This window comes from Eptesicus fuscus, chromosome 7, assembly GCF_027574615.1.
Source record: "Eptesicus fuscus isolate TK198812 chromosome 7, DD_ASM_mEF_20220401, whole genome shotgun sequence".
In the NCBI taxonomy this organism is placed as follows: domain Eukaryota; kingdom Metazoa; phylum Chordata; class Mammalia; order Chiroptera; family Vespertilionidae; genus Eptesicus; species Eptesicus fuscus.
This window is the reverse complement of record NC_072479.1, coordinates 42,407,407-42,421,570: the sequence shown is the minus strand read 5'-3', so window position 1 is coordinate 42,421,570 and position 14,164 is coordinate 42,407,407. Positions and strand designations below refer to the sequence as shown.

At 37.3% G+C, this 14,164-nt stretch overlaps 1 protein-coding gene across 3 annotated transcripts in view; it reads left to right on the top strand.

Moving 5' to 3' along the window:
- FRS2 (fibroblast growth factor receptor substrate 2) overlaps nucleotides 1-14,164 on the top strand; it is a 110,001-nt gene that overhangs the window by 74,227 nt on the left and 21,610 nt on the right. Inside the window, exon 1 of one of the 3 annotated variants that reach the window (XM_054718859.1) lies at nucleotides 5,501-5,531. The exons of the other annotated variants lie outside the window; for them this stretch is intronic. The gene's annotated coding sequence lies outside the window, so the exon portion shown is untranslated. Of the gene's footprint in view, nucleotides 1-5,500; nucleotides 5,532-14,164 lie in introns of those variants that run through there. 3 annotated transcript variants of the gene reach the window in all.

The following is a 14,164-nucleotide window of genomic DNA, read 5'->3' as shown; positions in this document are numbered from 1 at the left end:
AACAGACTGTGGTACTGAAGAGTGTTTCTAGAAGCTCTCAGTGGGCAGTTGTACACCAGATGGCCAACTGCATTATTTTTGTTTGGAATAAACCCAGGTTATGTATATTCATAAATTCTTAGTATTAGGGGGCCTTTCGGGACATTCCCCTAAGACATGTGAATTCTGAGAATAACTTTGCTGGCTGCGAGCACCTTTAGCCTAAGAGTGGATGTTAAGTTCTGTGCATTGGCAGATTTCCAGCATTTACTAATTAGGTTTTGCCTACTTAAATTCTCCTGGCAGTTTCTCTTGGCCACACTCTGCCCTAACCTGTTTAGTATATAGTCTGCCTTTGGGATCTGCTTAGACATTTATAGCTTTTCTTTCTAAAGAAGCCTTTAATAAATATTGATTTGTATATTCTTTAGCTAATAATTTATTATTGATTATAAAAGCAATTCACACTATAGAAAAAGTCTTACCACCACATGAACCAGCATTAACATTTTAGTATGGTTTAGTCTAGTTCCCTTCCCCCGCCCCCCCTCGGGTTTATGTATTTTTGTAGGGGTAGAAGAGAGATAGATAAGTGCGAAAGCTATTTTTTTAAAACTAAGAAAGAATCCTCTCAAATTTCCTACTGGTCACTAAGAGCAATTTTTATTTATTTATTAATTTTTTTTTTTTTAATTCTCATCCCATAGGATAATTTTTCTATTGATATTTTGAGAAAGTAGGAGGAAGGGAGGGAGGGGGGAGAGAGAGAAAAAGAAAGAGAAAGGGAAACAGGGATGTGAGAGAGCCACCTTAATTGGTTGCCTCCCACACATGCCCTGACTGGGGCGGGGAATTGAAACTGCAACCCAGGTATGTGCCCTTGACTGGGAATTGAACCTGAGATCCTTAGCTGCACGGGTCAATGCTCTAACCACAAGACACCAGCCAGGGCAAGAGTAATTTTTAAAATAAACTTTATTTTCTGAACAATTTTGAATCACAAAAAAATTAGGAAGATAGTATAGAGGTTTTCATATACCCTTTACCCAGCTTTCCCTAATGTTAATCACACACAACTATGGTACATTTGTCAAAACTAAGAATTGACACTGGTATGATATTATTAACTAAACTATATGCTTTATTTAGGTTTCGCCAGTTTTTTGACTAATGTTTTTTTTTTCTGTTCCAGGATACAATTCAGAATACCATATTGCATTTTAAAAGAACAGTTTGTCCTTTTTTTCTGTTTAACTTTATACCATGAACATTTTTTGCAATTAAATATTCTTTAAACAATGTTTATTAATGGCCTTATAAATGTACATCAAATGGATATATGTATTCTGTTGTAAATATCTCTGGTTAACTTTTTTTGTGGCATTTTGTGAGGGTGGGAAGTGTTAGAAAACACACCTACACGTCAAATCATTTTTATTAGTGGTGTATTTGAATCAGGTGAGTTTGCTAGATTGTAAGAATTTTAATGCATTGCTCTAAAAGAAAATAGTTTATTTTCCTTTGAGAATATGTTTAAGAGCATTTCAATTGAGTTAAATGCAGAAACTGATGAGCTATTCATGAAGTAATTTGTTTTGAGGGTTGGATTTGCTTGGCATTTGGCTTTATTTTGTGCAGATTTTGTGTGTGTGTGTGTGTGTGTGTACATTTTATCACACACACACACACACACACACACACACACACACACACAGTTAATATTTACACTTTTGATATGTGTCTAGTTAACAAGATGATGGTCACCTGAGTTTGGAAATACAGATTTATGGTATATTCTACTTAAGCACTTATATATTTAGTTTTTAAAATTACCCCTTATTTTTTTTTATTATCTTTGTTTATTTAGTTCTAAGTTAAGCATATTATATAAAAAGTGGAGATGGCTAGATATTTTCTTGATGCCTTATATTTTGTTGATTGTTATAGCTTGATTGATATTGACTAAGTTTTATATTTGTTTAACATGAAGTAAGGTGGGAGGGATGCTCAGTTTACTAAAACCTCGTAAGTTAAACATTTTTAATGCTAGATTCAGTCCTTAATAGTGGACTAGTGTCTAATAGTAAATTTATAAACAAGAGATTTATTATGAGGGTTAAGCAGTCATTTATTAATTTGACACAATTATATGTTATTAATATATAGAAATAATAACAGTTGAAGAACACAAATACGGGAGTTGATATACAATAATTATAGAAAATTGAATGCACTATCTTATTTTTTTTTTAATCCTTACCCGAGGATATTTTTTCCCACTGATTTTTAGAGAATGGAAGGAAGGGAGTGAGGGGACGCATACACACACACACACACACACACACACACACACACACACACAGAAACATCGATGAGAAAGAGACACATTGATTGGTTGCCACCTGCAAGCGCCCCGCTGTGATTGAACCTGCAACCTAGGTATGTGCCCTTGACCAGAGGATTGGACCCAAGACCCTTTGGAGCTCCGGCTGAAACGCTAATCACTTAGCACCACCGGCCAGGGCTGAATGCACTATCTTTGTAAGATCAAATATATTCATTGCAGTTTTCAGAATTAATGAAAAATTCTTTCTGGAGAATGCTTGTACTCTCTTCTGCTATCTTGCAATCACTTGCATTTTTATGGTGCAGTCTGTGAAGTTTAGTGGGGAGAGCTCCGTGATTTGTCATACAGAATGTTTATCACTTTTATGTTGCTGGAGGATAGCATTTGATTTCCTTGTACATATTTTTATATTGCAACATAAAGTACTAAACTAAGAGTTTCTTTGAGAGTCCCCAAGACCGATCCTATTTTTTCCTGTGATTGAAGGTACTGGGAGTTTTGCTCTCCGGCACTGATTACATTATTGAATTAGCTAAGGCAGAGTGACTCATCTGCTGGGTTTGCACATCTGTAGGTGCGTTTTTATATCTTAGGGCAGAGATTATGGGCACTCTGACTTAATTGTGTAAATTTCATCACTAGCGTTTCTGAGTGTAAGTATATTCCAAGGTTATAGATGACTCTAGGATTGAATTAAGGCAGAGTTGTGTTTTTATATAATTGTCCATTTCAGCTTTCTCTTGTTTTATTTTCGCAAGCCATTTTAGTACCATTTTAACAGTGTTTGCTACGTACAGACAGTTGTTGATTAATAGATTGATAGATGGTAGATAAAGATATACAGATATAGATTTTTAAATTTCTGTTCCTAAAAGCCAAAGTGTATAATTGAAAGAGACTTTGTTAAATTCATTGTGAAATATAAGGTTAAAGTGGGTGACTTTTTCTAGGTCTGGAAGGATTATCTGAGGTTTATGTCATCATCCTACAATGACACTGCAGGTCCAGATGCTTTTGGGAGAATGTTAATATTATAGATGGATGCTGTTACTTTTAGGTTAGACTTTGGACATCATCCTATATAATAAAAGCCTAGGTGGTGTCACGCCCTCATGCGACACCGTCACAAGATGGCTGCCACAAGATGGCCGCACGCACAGTGGAAGCGGGGCCTGGTGGCCACTCCGCGCGGTGAGGCCCGGGGGGTCCCACGGCTCTGCGCAGCGCGGAGGAGACCAGTCCCAGCGTCTCTGCCGCCTTGCGCAGAGGAAGCGGGTCTCAGTGGAGGAGGTGGGTTGTGGCAGGGGAGGGCAGTTGTGGGCGATCAGGCAGGCAGGCAGAAGCGGTTAGGGGCAATCAAGCAGGCAGGTAGGCGAGCCGTTAGGAGCCAGCGGTCCTGGATTGTGAGAGGGATGTCCAACTGCAGGGATCAGGCCTAAACCAGCAGTCAGACATACCCTGAATGGTCCCAGATTGGAGAGGGTGCAGGCCAGGTTGAGGGACACCTTCTCCCCCTGACCCCCGTGCACGAATTTTGTGCACTGGGCCTCTAGTCAATAATTAAACACCGTTAATTTTATTCATATAAATTGGAAATTTTATTCATAGATTTTCTGCCCCTATAAGAATGTATTGGTAGGCCATTAGTGGTGTCTTTAAGATTATAAAGGATATGTGAACTGCCCACAGTATTGCAAACTGACCCTTCATGAAATTGTATAAGTCTACCTTCCCGCCTATCTCCTAATGTTTTCCCATGCATTCCTACAATTCAATGATAAGGAATTACTTTCAGCTTCTGGAACAGGCTATGCTTTTTCAGATTTTTAAAAACATATTTTTATAGATTTTTAGAGAGGAAGGGAGAGGGAGAGAGAAAGAAACATCAACGTGAGAGTGAAACATTGATTGGCTGCCTTTTGCATGCCTTCTACCAGGGGTCGAGCCCACTACCCTGGGCATGTGCCCTGATGGGAATTGAACTGAAAATCTTTTGGTGCATGGGACAATGCCCAACCATCTGAACCATACGGGCCAGGGCAGAATTTTGTGTTTTTGCATGCAGTCTTCTTGGTCTGAATTGCCTTTGCCCTAGCAAACTCCCATCTGTCTTTTAGGACTTGACTTAGAAGTCACCTTTCCTAGGAAGCCTCTCTTATCACTTTTCTCCTTCTGCTCTGAGTTAAATGTTCTGATGGCAATGGCGCATGGGTCAGCAACTTTGCCATGTATTAATTTTCTTGTCTTATCTCCTTTAGTAACTAGTAAGCTCATTGGAACTGGGGAATGTGTATCTTTATTTCTAGCATTTTAACTCAGTGCCTGGCAAAGAGAGTTAGTGCTTAGAAAATATTCGTTGAATGCCTCAGTGGTGTAGATCAGGGGTGGGGAATGTCTGGCCCCCAGACTGTATAAGGCCCCCAAAATAATTTGGTCTGGCCCTGCCAAGGCAACTGGAGGCAGGACTTGAAATTCTATAAATCTAGGAGCTTTTTTCATAGAAACATAAATTTATACTAAGTGAATTATATTAAGCGAATGATGTTATAAATAACCAAATAACCCTTGGCAGAAAAAAAGTTCCCCACCCCTGGTGTAGATGAAGAAATGAACTCATTTTTATTCTCTCTTTATTATTCATAACTTTACAAATAAATTATTTTTGTTGTTGTTAATCCTCACTTGAGGATATTTTTCCATTTTTCTTAGGGAGAGAGTGGAAGAGAGAGGGAAAGACAGAGAGAAACATTGATGTGAGGGAAACACATTAATTGGTTGCTTCCTGCTGGAGCTCCGACCAGGGCCTGGGCTGGGGAGGAGCCTGCAACCAAGGTAGATGCCCTTGACCAGAATCAAACCCGGGACCCTTTGGTCTGCAGGCCGATGCTCTTATCCACTGAGCCAAACTGGCTAGAGTTATAAATAATTTTTATCTACTAAGTAACCTTTTGTTATTTCAAACAACTATGTCTGAAATATAGAAATGTTACTTTGTTAATATTTTAGATTTATCTATAGGAAAACGAATTGATGTCAATTTAAATTACATGTAAGCATGTCCTTAAGCTTTCTTGATCATCCCGGTTTTACATGTCTCTTACAGAGGAAACAGAAATGAGAGGAATCTCATTTAAATTACAGTACAAGGAATTTAGATTAGACTAAGAGTTTCCAGAAAAGAAAGTACCAGATATTGAAGTGATTTGTAAGTAGTTGAATTGATTTTTTTTTAGCGTTAAATAGTGGGGTGTGGATGGAGGTTTATGAATTGCAAACTGGTTCACAAACATTACCCTCAGATTAAAAAACCTAAAGGAAGTAAAAAACATTTTGTAATATACAGATACAACAACATTCATAGGTAGATGCTTAAAAAAGAGTTGGATACTTTTTGGTTTTGTGTGTATATTTGCATTTTAAATTTTCAGCTAACAAGGAAACTATGTTGTAGGTTTCCTTACTTTTCACAGAATGGCTCTGGTTTGTTTAGGTGTCAAGAAGATTGTACTGAATAATCTCCTTCCTTAGCTTTTTTAAAAAATTCCTCTTCCTTATAATATAACTAGAGGCCCAATGCACGAAATTCGTGCAAGAGTAGGCCTTCCTTCCCCTGGCTGCTGGCACCGGCTTCCCTCTGGCACCCGGGACCTGGGCTTCCCTCTGGCTGTCAGCACCCAGGTCCCGGGCTTCCCTTGCAGCCCTGGCTTCGTCCGGAAGGATGTCCAGTCTAATTAGCATATTACACTTGTATTATTATAGATGAAAAAATCTTTAGCAGTGTTAAGAATAAGTCTGAAACTATTGTATATCAGTATAAAAAAGACCTACCTCATAGTTTAAAAACAATGCAGCCAGACCATTGACACAAAGAACAGGAATTGAATGCCATTCTCTTGATTGTTTTAATGTAATTAAACATGACAGTTAGCTGTGCCCAAAATTTAGTTATATTGCTAAGCTTTTAACTATAGATATTCTATCCTGGCTGTATTTGAACAGAACTACTGTAGTAAAGGTCAAATTCACCCTCAATGCTAGTGAACTGAAAGAGCAAATATACCTTACTGAGCACCAAATTTATAATCAGTCTTATGAATAGAGTTCAGTGTTCTCTTTGCTTGTCAGTCTGCAAGAATTGGAATAATTTAGGATAGTTTTACTAAATGTATTAATGTAACTCTTGTTATGAGGATGGTGCTTAAGTTTTAGGATTCTAAGCTTATAGTGCAAAAGGCTTCTTTGTGATACTAGAGACAGGATTTTACTGTTAGTGATAATATAATAATGCCTTGTTTTTTAAACTATGTATTTTTCTAAATGTCTTCATAGCCAGAATTTATTTTGTCTTCACAATACCTCTGTGAAATAGGTGTCCTAATCTTATAAATGAAGAAATTGAGGCACAGAAAGGTTGACCAACTGCCAAAGGCATATAACATTGCTTTAAAATAAATCATTAGTCCCGTAGCTAACATTTACTAACTGCTTACCATAGACTAGGCACTATTTTAAGGTTTTTATATGTATTAATTATTAAGAGTTAGATCTGGATTTAATTCTGGCTCTTCTGCTTATTTTCTATTGACCATGGGAAAGCTACCTAACCTCTTCAAGCCTTGGTTTCCTCATTTGGAACAAGGAAATAATGATAGTGCCTACCTCACAGGGTGGTTGTATGGATTGAGATAATCCAAATGAATGTGTCTGTCATACAGTGAGCGCTTTAAAATCAGTTTACTATTGAAAAACAAGGTGTTATTAAATAGTATTTAGTGTAATTTTTAGCTTCTTGATGATTATCTTGTTAAACTCATTGTATTTTTCTTGAGTAATATAATCATAGTACATGCAGCTATATATACCTATTTTATAGAAAAACATTCATGTTACAACAAGATCATAGCTCCGTATAGTGGCTATAGTTACCTCTTCCCTTTTACTATTTCCCAATCACCTTTTGGCTCTAAGCCTTCCACTAGTGCAGGGGTCCTCAAACTACGGCCCGCGGGCCACATGCGGCCCGCCGAGGACATTTATCCGGCCCACCGGGTATTTTTGCCGCCGCTGCCTGTCCTGCTTAGCAGCCGACTTAGCAGTGTGCATAGGAATTTGTTCATAGTTTTTTTTTTAAACTATAGTCCGGCCCTCCAACGTCTGAGGGACAGTGAACTGACTCCTTGTTTAAAAAGTTTGAGGACCCCTGCACTAGTGGGAAGAAACCAAAGAGAGTTAAGTCATGGAGAGTTATCTAAGGTATCCATGTTCCAAAATCAGTGGCAGGACACCTGCACTCCATCGGCTTATGTTCATTCCAGAAGTACTGTGATATGTCAGTTATTTGGAACCCAAACATATTTTCTTGTAGAAAGTATCCTTTTAAATGAGGTACATGAATTCTTTTAATCCCTGATACAACTGACATGGTGGATATTTGCACTGAAAAATAGTAAAAACAAGCAAAAACACAATACATTGGCAATGCCAATAATCAAAGTAATTAAAACAATAAACTGAATATATCTTGATCCTTACAAAGAGGTCTGGAGAAGATTCTGTGAAGATGATGGAGTAGCAAGCATCCAGAATCTATCTCCCCTGCACGGGCAGAACCTGATGTAATTATTGTAGAACTCTGGAGCTATTGAGGATTTGTAGCTTTCAGGAGAAAAGCCTTAGATGTAAATTGCACTTACTTTTGATCAATTTCAACTTTTTACATAGTAGCAGCTACCCATCATCTACTCCCAGCCCTGTACATCTTATACACAGCTTATAGGACCCAGGGCAGGTCCAAAGGACCCTCTCCAAATATCAGGAATCTATGTGTGATTACTGCTTTTGATAGTAGAGGAGCAGACAAAGAGATGGGCAACCATTGTGTTGTGCCTCCCCATTGTTGCAAGCCCCTTCTCCTCCAGCTGAAGTGACTTCCAGGATATTTAAAGAGCTAGTATCCTCTTTTGCTTCATTCATTTTTCTCCTTTTTCCCTTTTTGGGAGCCAGAAATTAAAGACTAGAAATCAGTGACATTGCATATACAGAAAAAATTAGAAAATGACCACGTGCACCGAAGGAAAGGCTCAGAAAAGACCTGAGAACACCTTAGGTTTACACCTCAGGCTAACAGTTGGTGCAGAGATAGCCTATAACTGTAAAAAATAAATAAATAAAACTAACAAAATACTTACACCATTATTAGATTCAAATGTTCAGTTTTTAAAAACAAAAATTACAAAGCATGCAAAGAAATAAAGTATGGCCCATTCAAAGGGGGAAAATCAATAAAAACCACTGGTGAAAAAGATCTGATTGTAGTACAAACAACTCTCTTAAAAATGTTCAGCGAACTAAAGGAAGATGTGGAAAAAGTCAAGAAAACTGTGCATGAATAAAAGGAATGTCAATGAAGAAATAGGAAACATAAAAAGCAACCAAATACAAATTCTGGATCTGAAAAGTACAATAACTGTAATGGAAAATTTAGTAGAAGGATTCAAAGCAGACAGAACAACAAATCAGCAAAGTTGAAGATAGGACAATGGAAATTATTCAGTCTGAGGAACAGATTGAAGAAAAATGAGCAGAGCCTAAGGGATCAGTGGGACACCATCAAGTGGTCTAACACATATTGTGGAAGTTCGAGAAGGGGAAGAGAAAGGGGCACAGAGAATATAGAAATAGATGAATATAAATATCTAAGGAGCTCATTGTACTTCAAGTAAGATTACCCCACAGAAACCCATACCAAGACACATTATAATCCAGTTTATTACACATGACTCTTGAAAGCAGCAAGAGAGAAGCAAATTGTTATACATTCAAGGAATCCTCAGTAAGATTATTACCAAACTGTTCATCAGAAACTTTGGAGGCTAGACAGAAGTAGACATATATATTGAAAATGCTAAAAGACCCATAAAAATTCTTTTAACCAAGGATCCTATATCTGAAAAACTGTCCTTCAAAAATGAGGGAGGGAGAAAGGAAGACATTAACAGATAAACAAAAGCTGGAGTTTATTGTCATTAGACCTGCCATTAAGAAATGCATTCTCTAAGAAAGGGTGTCCTGCAAGGTGATACAAAAGGACACTCTACACTAACTTGAAGCCATGTGGAGAAATAAAGATCTCACAAGGGAAATTCTAAAAGCTAGTACCATTATAATAGATTTGTAACTATACTTTTTGTTTTCTGATTTAGTATTTAAGGGACTACTACATTCAAAGAAAAAAATAACTTACCTGAAAGCTAGTATTTTAACTTTGGTTTGCAACTCTTTATTTTCTATACAATTTAAGAAAAATAATTAAAAGAATTGTTTATTTTTCTGGGTGCACTGTATAAAGGTGTAGTTTTGTGACATCAATAACTGAAAGGAGTAAGGACAGAGCTGTTAAAAGAGCAGAGTTTTTGTATATTATTGATGTCAAGCTGGTATAAATTCAAAATGTAATCCTTATGGCAACTACAAAGAAAATAGCTAAAGACCATATACAAGACTCAAAATACTTAAATCAGAAATGAAAGTGGGGACATCACTACTGATTCTGTCAAAGTAAAAATGATTGTAAGAGAATACTATGAACAATTGTACACTAACAAATTAACCTAGATGAAGCAGACAAATTCCTAGAAACACAAAACTTACCAAGACTAAATCACAAACAAAATAGGAAATCTGAACAGAGCTATAACTAGTAAAGAGATTAAATGAGTAATAAAAAAAATCCCTTGACTAAAAAAACCCCTGGCTTCACTGGTGAATTCTTCTAAACATTTAAAGAACTCATATCAATTCTCAAACTTTTCCAAAAAATTGAAGATGAAGGAACACTTTGCTAACTTATTCTATGAGGCTAGCATTACCCTGATACCAAAGCCAGATAAAGAAACCACAAGGAAAATACAGACCAACATCCCTTACGAACACTGATTCAAAAATCCTCAACAAAATACTAGCAAACTAAGTTCAGCCAAAGTGCGATTTGTTCTTGCAATGCAAAGATTTTACAACATATAAAAATCAGTCAATATAATACACATTAACAGAAGGAAGATAAAAAACACATGATTATCTCAGTTGGTACAGAAAAAAAAATTGACAAAATTCAACACCTTTTTATAAAAACACTAAAAAGCTAGGAATAGAAGGAAACTACCTCGACATAATAAAAGCTATATATGAAAAACCCACAGTGAACATCATACTCAATAGTGAATACTGAAAGCTTTTCCTCTAAGATCAGGAAAATGTCGATAGGATGCACACTTTCACCACTTTTATTCAACATAGCACTGGGAGTTCTAGCCAGAGCAATTAGGCAAGAAAAAGAAATAGAAGGTATCCAAACTGGAACGGAATAAGTAAAATTATCTTTGTTTGCAGATGACAAAATTTTCTATTTAGAGAACCCTAAAGATTCCACAGAAAAAAGTCTTAGAACTAATAAATGAGTTCAGCAAAGTAGCAGGATACAAACTCAACGTGCAGAAATTAGTTGCATTTCCATACACAAGCAATGAACAGTCTGAAAAGGAAATTACAAAAACAAATTTAATATGGAATCTCAAGGAACTCCAAATAGCCAAAATAATCTTGAAAAGGAAGAGCAAGACTGGACAACTTACACTTCTGATTTCAAAACTTACTACAAAGACACAATAATCAAAACAGTATGGTACTGGCTTAAAGACAGACTTGTAGATCAATGGAATAGAATAAAGAACCCAGAAATAAGCCCTCACATGACGAAAAAAACTCATGTTAAAAAATGTTTTGACAAGAGTGCCAAGACAATTCAATGGAGAAAAGGGCAGTCTTTCCAACAAATGGTGTTGAGAAAACTGGTTATCTACATGCAAAAGAATGAACTTCAACCCTTATCTAATATCATACATGAAAATTAACTCAAAATGAATCAGATGTAAATATAAGACATGAAACAATAAAATTCTTAGAAGAAAACATAGGCCAAAAGCTTCACAACATTGGATTTGGCAGTGCTTTCTTGGATATGACACTAGAAGCACAGGTAACAAAAGCAAAAATAGACAAATTGGACTTCCTGAAAAATAAAAATATTTGTGCTTCAAAAGACACTGTCAACAGCTCTGGCAAGGTTGCTCAGTTGGTTAGAACATCATCCCGATACACCAAAGTTGTGGGTTCAATTCCAAGTTGGGGCATATACAGAATCAACCAATGAATGCATAAATAAGTGGAACAGCCGGCTGGTGTGGCTCAGTGGTTGAGCATCAACCCAGAGCCAGGAGGTCATGATTTGATTCCCAGGCAGGGCACATACCCAGGTTGTGGGCTCGATCCCCAGAAGGGGGTGTGCAAGAGGCAGCCAATCAATGATTCTCTCATTATTGATGTTTCTACCTCTCCCTCTCCCTCTCCCTTCCTCTCTCTGAAATCAATAAAAACATTTTAAAAAAGTAAGTGGAACAACAAATTGATGACTGTCTTTCCTCTCAAATCAATACATAAAAATTAAAAAAAGAAACAGAGGGATAAGAGCAACCCACAGAATGGGAGAAAATATTTGCAAATTATCTACATATATAAAAGGCTAAGCGATCTGCCGGTAGGTATGACGTGCACTGACCACCAAGGGGCAGACACTCAACACAGGAACTGCTGAACTACAGTGACTTGGCAGCAGTGGTTCTTGGTTGACGCACCCCGGAACCAGAGAGGAGGGAGCCCGATTTGGGCGTGCAATTCCACCTTTGGCCGTGGGTTATGTTGTTGCTGGGGCACTGTCGCCCCTGAATCTGGTTTACTGCCAAGCTGCAGTGACCATAGACACCCTTCTAGCTGCGCCACCGCCCTAGGTGCGGCCAGCCAGGGAGGGACCACGGGAGGTTGGCTCCAGTTCATGTCCGGCCTGTCTTGCCCAGTCCCGCTCCACCCGCCACCTTCTAATTAATTTCCTTTCAATGTGCACAAATCTGTGCACCGGAATACTAATATATTTGATAAAGGACAATATCCAGTATATATAAAGAACTTCTAAAACTCAGTCATAGAAAAACAAGCAACCTTGCTAAAAAATGGACCAAGGTCTTAAGTAGACATTTCTCCAAAGGAGATAACAAATGGCTAATAAGCACATGTAAAGATGCTCAACATCACTAATCATTAGGGAAAGCAAATCAAAACTACAGTGAAATATCACCTCACACTCATTAGGATGGCTGATACAAAAAAAAAAAAACCCAGAAAACAACAAATGTTAGTAAGGATGTGAAGAAATTGGAACCCTTATGCTCTGCTGGTGGGAATGTAAATCAGTATGACGGTTTCTCAAAAAATTATGAATAGAATTACCATGTGGTCTAGTTAATAACATTACCCAGAAGCAATACTACTTCTGGGTCTGTATCCAAAAGGTTTGAAAACAGGGTCTCCAAGACATATCTGTACATCCATGTTTATAGCAGCATTATTCACAATAGCCAAAAGGTGGATAAATGTCTAACAACAGATGAATGGATAAGCAAAGTTTGGTATATACACAAGTGAAATATTAATCAGCCTTAAAAAAGAAAGAGATTCAGACACCTGCTACAACATGAATGAATTTTAAGGACATTACGTTAAGTTAAATAAGGCAGGCACAGAGATAAATACTGTATGATCTTTTATATGAGGTATCTACTAGTAGAGTAGTCCAACTTAATCCTATATAATAAAGATGTAATATGCAAATGGTCGTTACACCGTGAAGCGTAACGACTGACTGCGTAACGACTGGATCATGGATTAGCAGGAGGGTGGGGCAGCGAGCTACAAGCGGGCAGTGGAGAGCTACAGGAGGGGGCAGGGCAGCAAGCTATGAGTGGGGGATTGGGGGAGAGGAGGAAGCTACAGGAGGGCAGGGCAGTGGGCAGAGAGCTATTGGTGAGCTACTGGTGCACGGATTCGTGCGCAGGGCTACTAGTAGCACAAATAAAAAGAATGGCAGTTGCCTGGGGAAGTGAGTTGTTTAATGGGTAGAATTTCAATGTTGCAAAATGAAGTAGTTCTGGACATTGGTTGCACAACAATATTGAATATATTTAACAGTTCTGAAATGTATACTTAAAAGTGGGAAAGATGGCAAATTTTATGTTATGTGTATTTTACTACAATTAAAATTTTTTGAAAAAAGAAAGAGAAGAGAGATTTGAAGATTAGATGGAATAAAAAGTTTCCAGAGATTCTAATGGAGGCTTTTTAGTATTTTCAAGAGTTTTATAGGTTGGTACGCTGGTTCTTTAACCCTTTGCACTCACTTGCTTTTTTCTCGATTCCTTTATTCTACTCGGGATTTAATTTTTTAAATACCCCAGATTTTACAAAGCGCGGCAGTAGAATAAAAAACTGGAGTTTCTTTTCATACAAACTTATTTATTTGGATTTTTTTATATTTCAAATTATTGATACATTCAAAGAGTAATTTTAATCTCGACATCCGAGTGCAAAAGGTTAAATGTTTCATTTCAAGACTTAGGACTTTTCCTTTATACAGGGTTATAGATGGATCACTCTCATTGTCTTAATTATATTTACTATGTTTAAACTCATTTCAGCATGGGGGTTGTGGGATGTTTATAAGTGGAATGAATAAAGAGAGGAAGACAGATTTTCCTGAGTTGATTGGCTAAACTTTCTTAAAAGAGATAGACAAACAATATGTATTTTATATAAAAAGCATGGATTATGGTAGAATTAGCAGGACAGTTTTATTTTTCAGAGAGGAAGGAAGAGGGAGAGATAGAAACATCAATGATGAGAGAGAATCATTGATTGGCTGCCTCCTGCACGCTCCCCACTGGGACTTGAGCC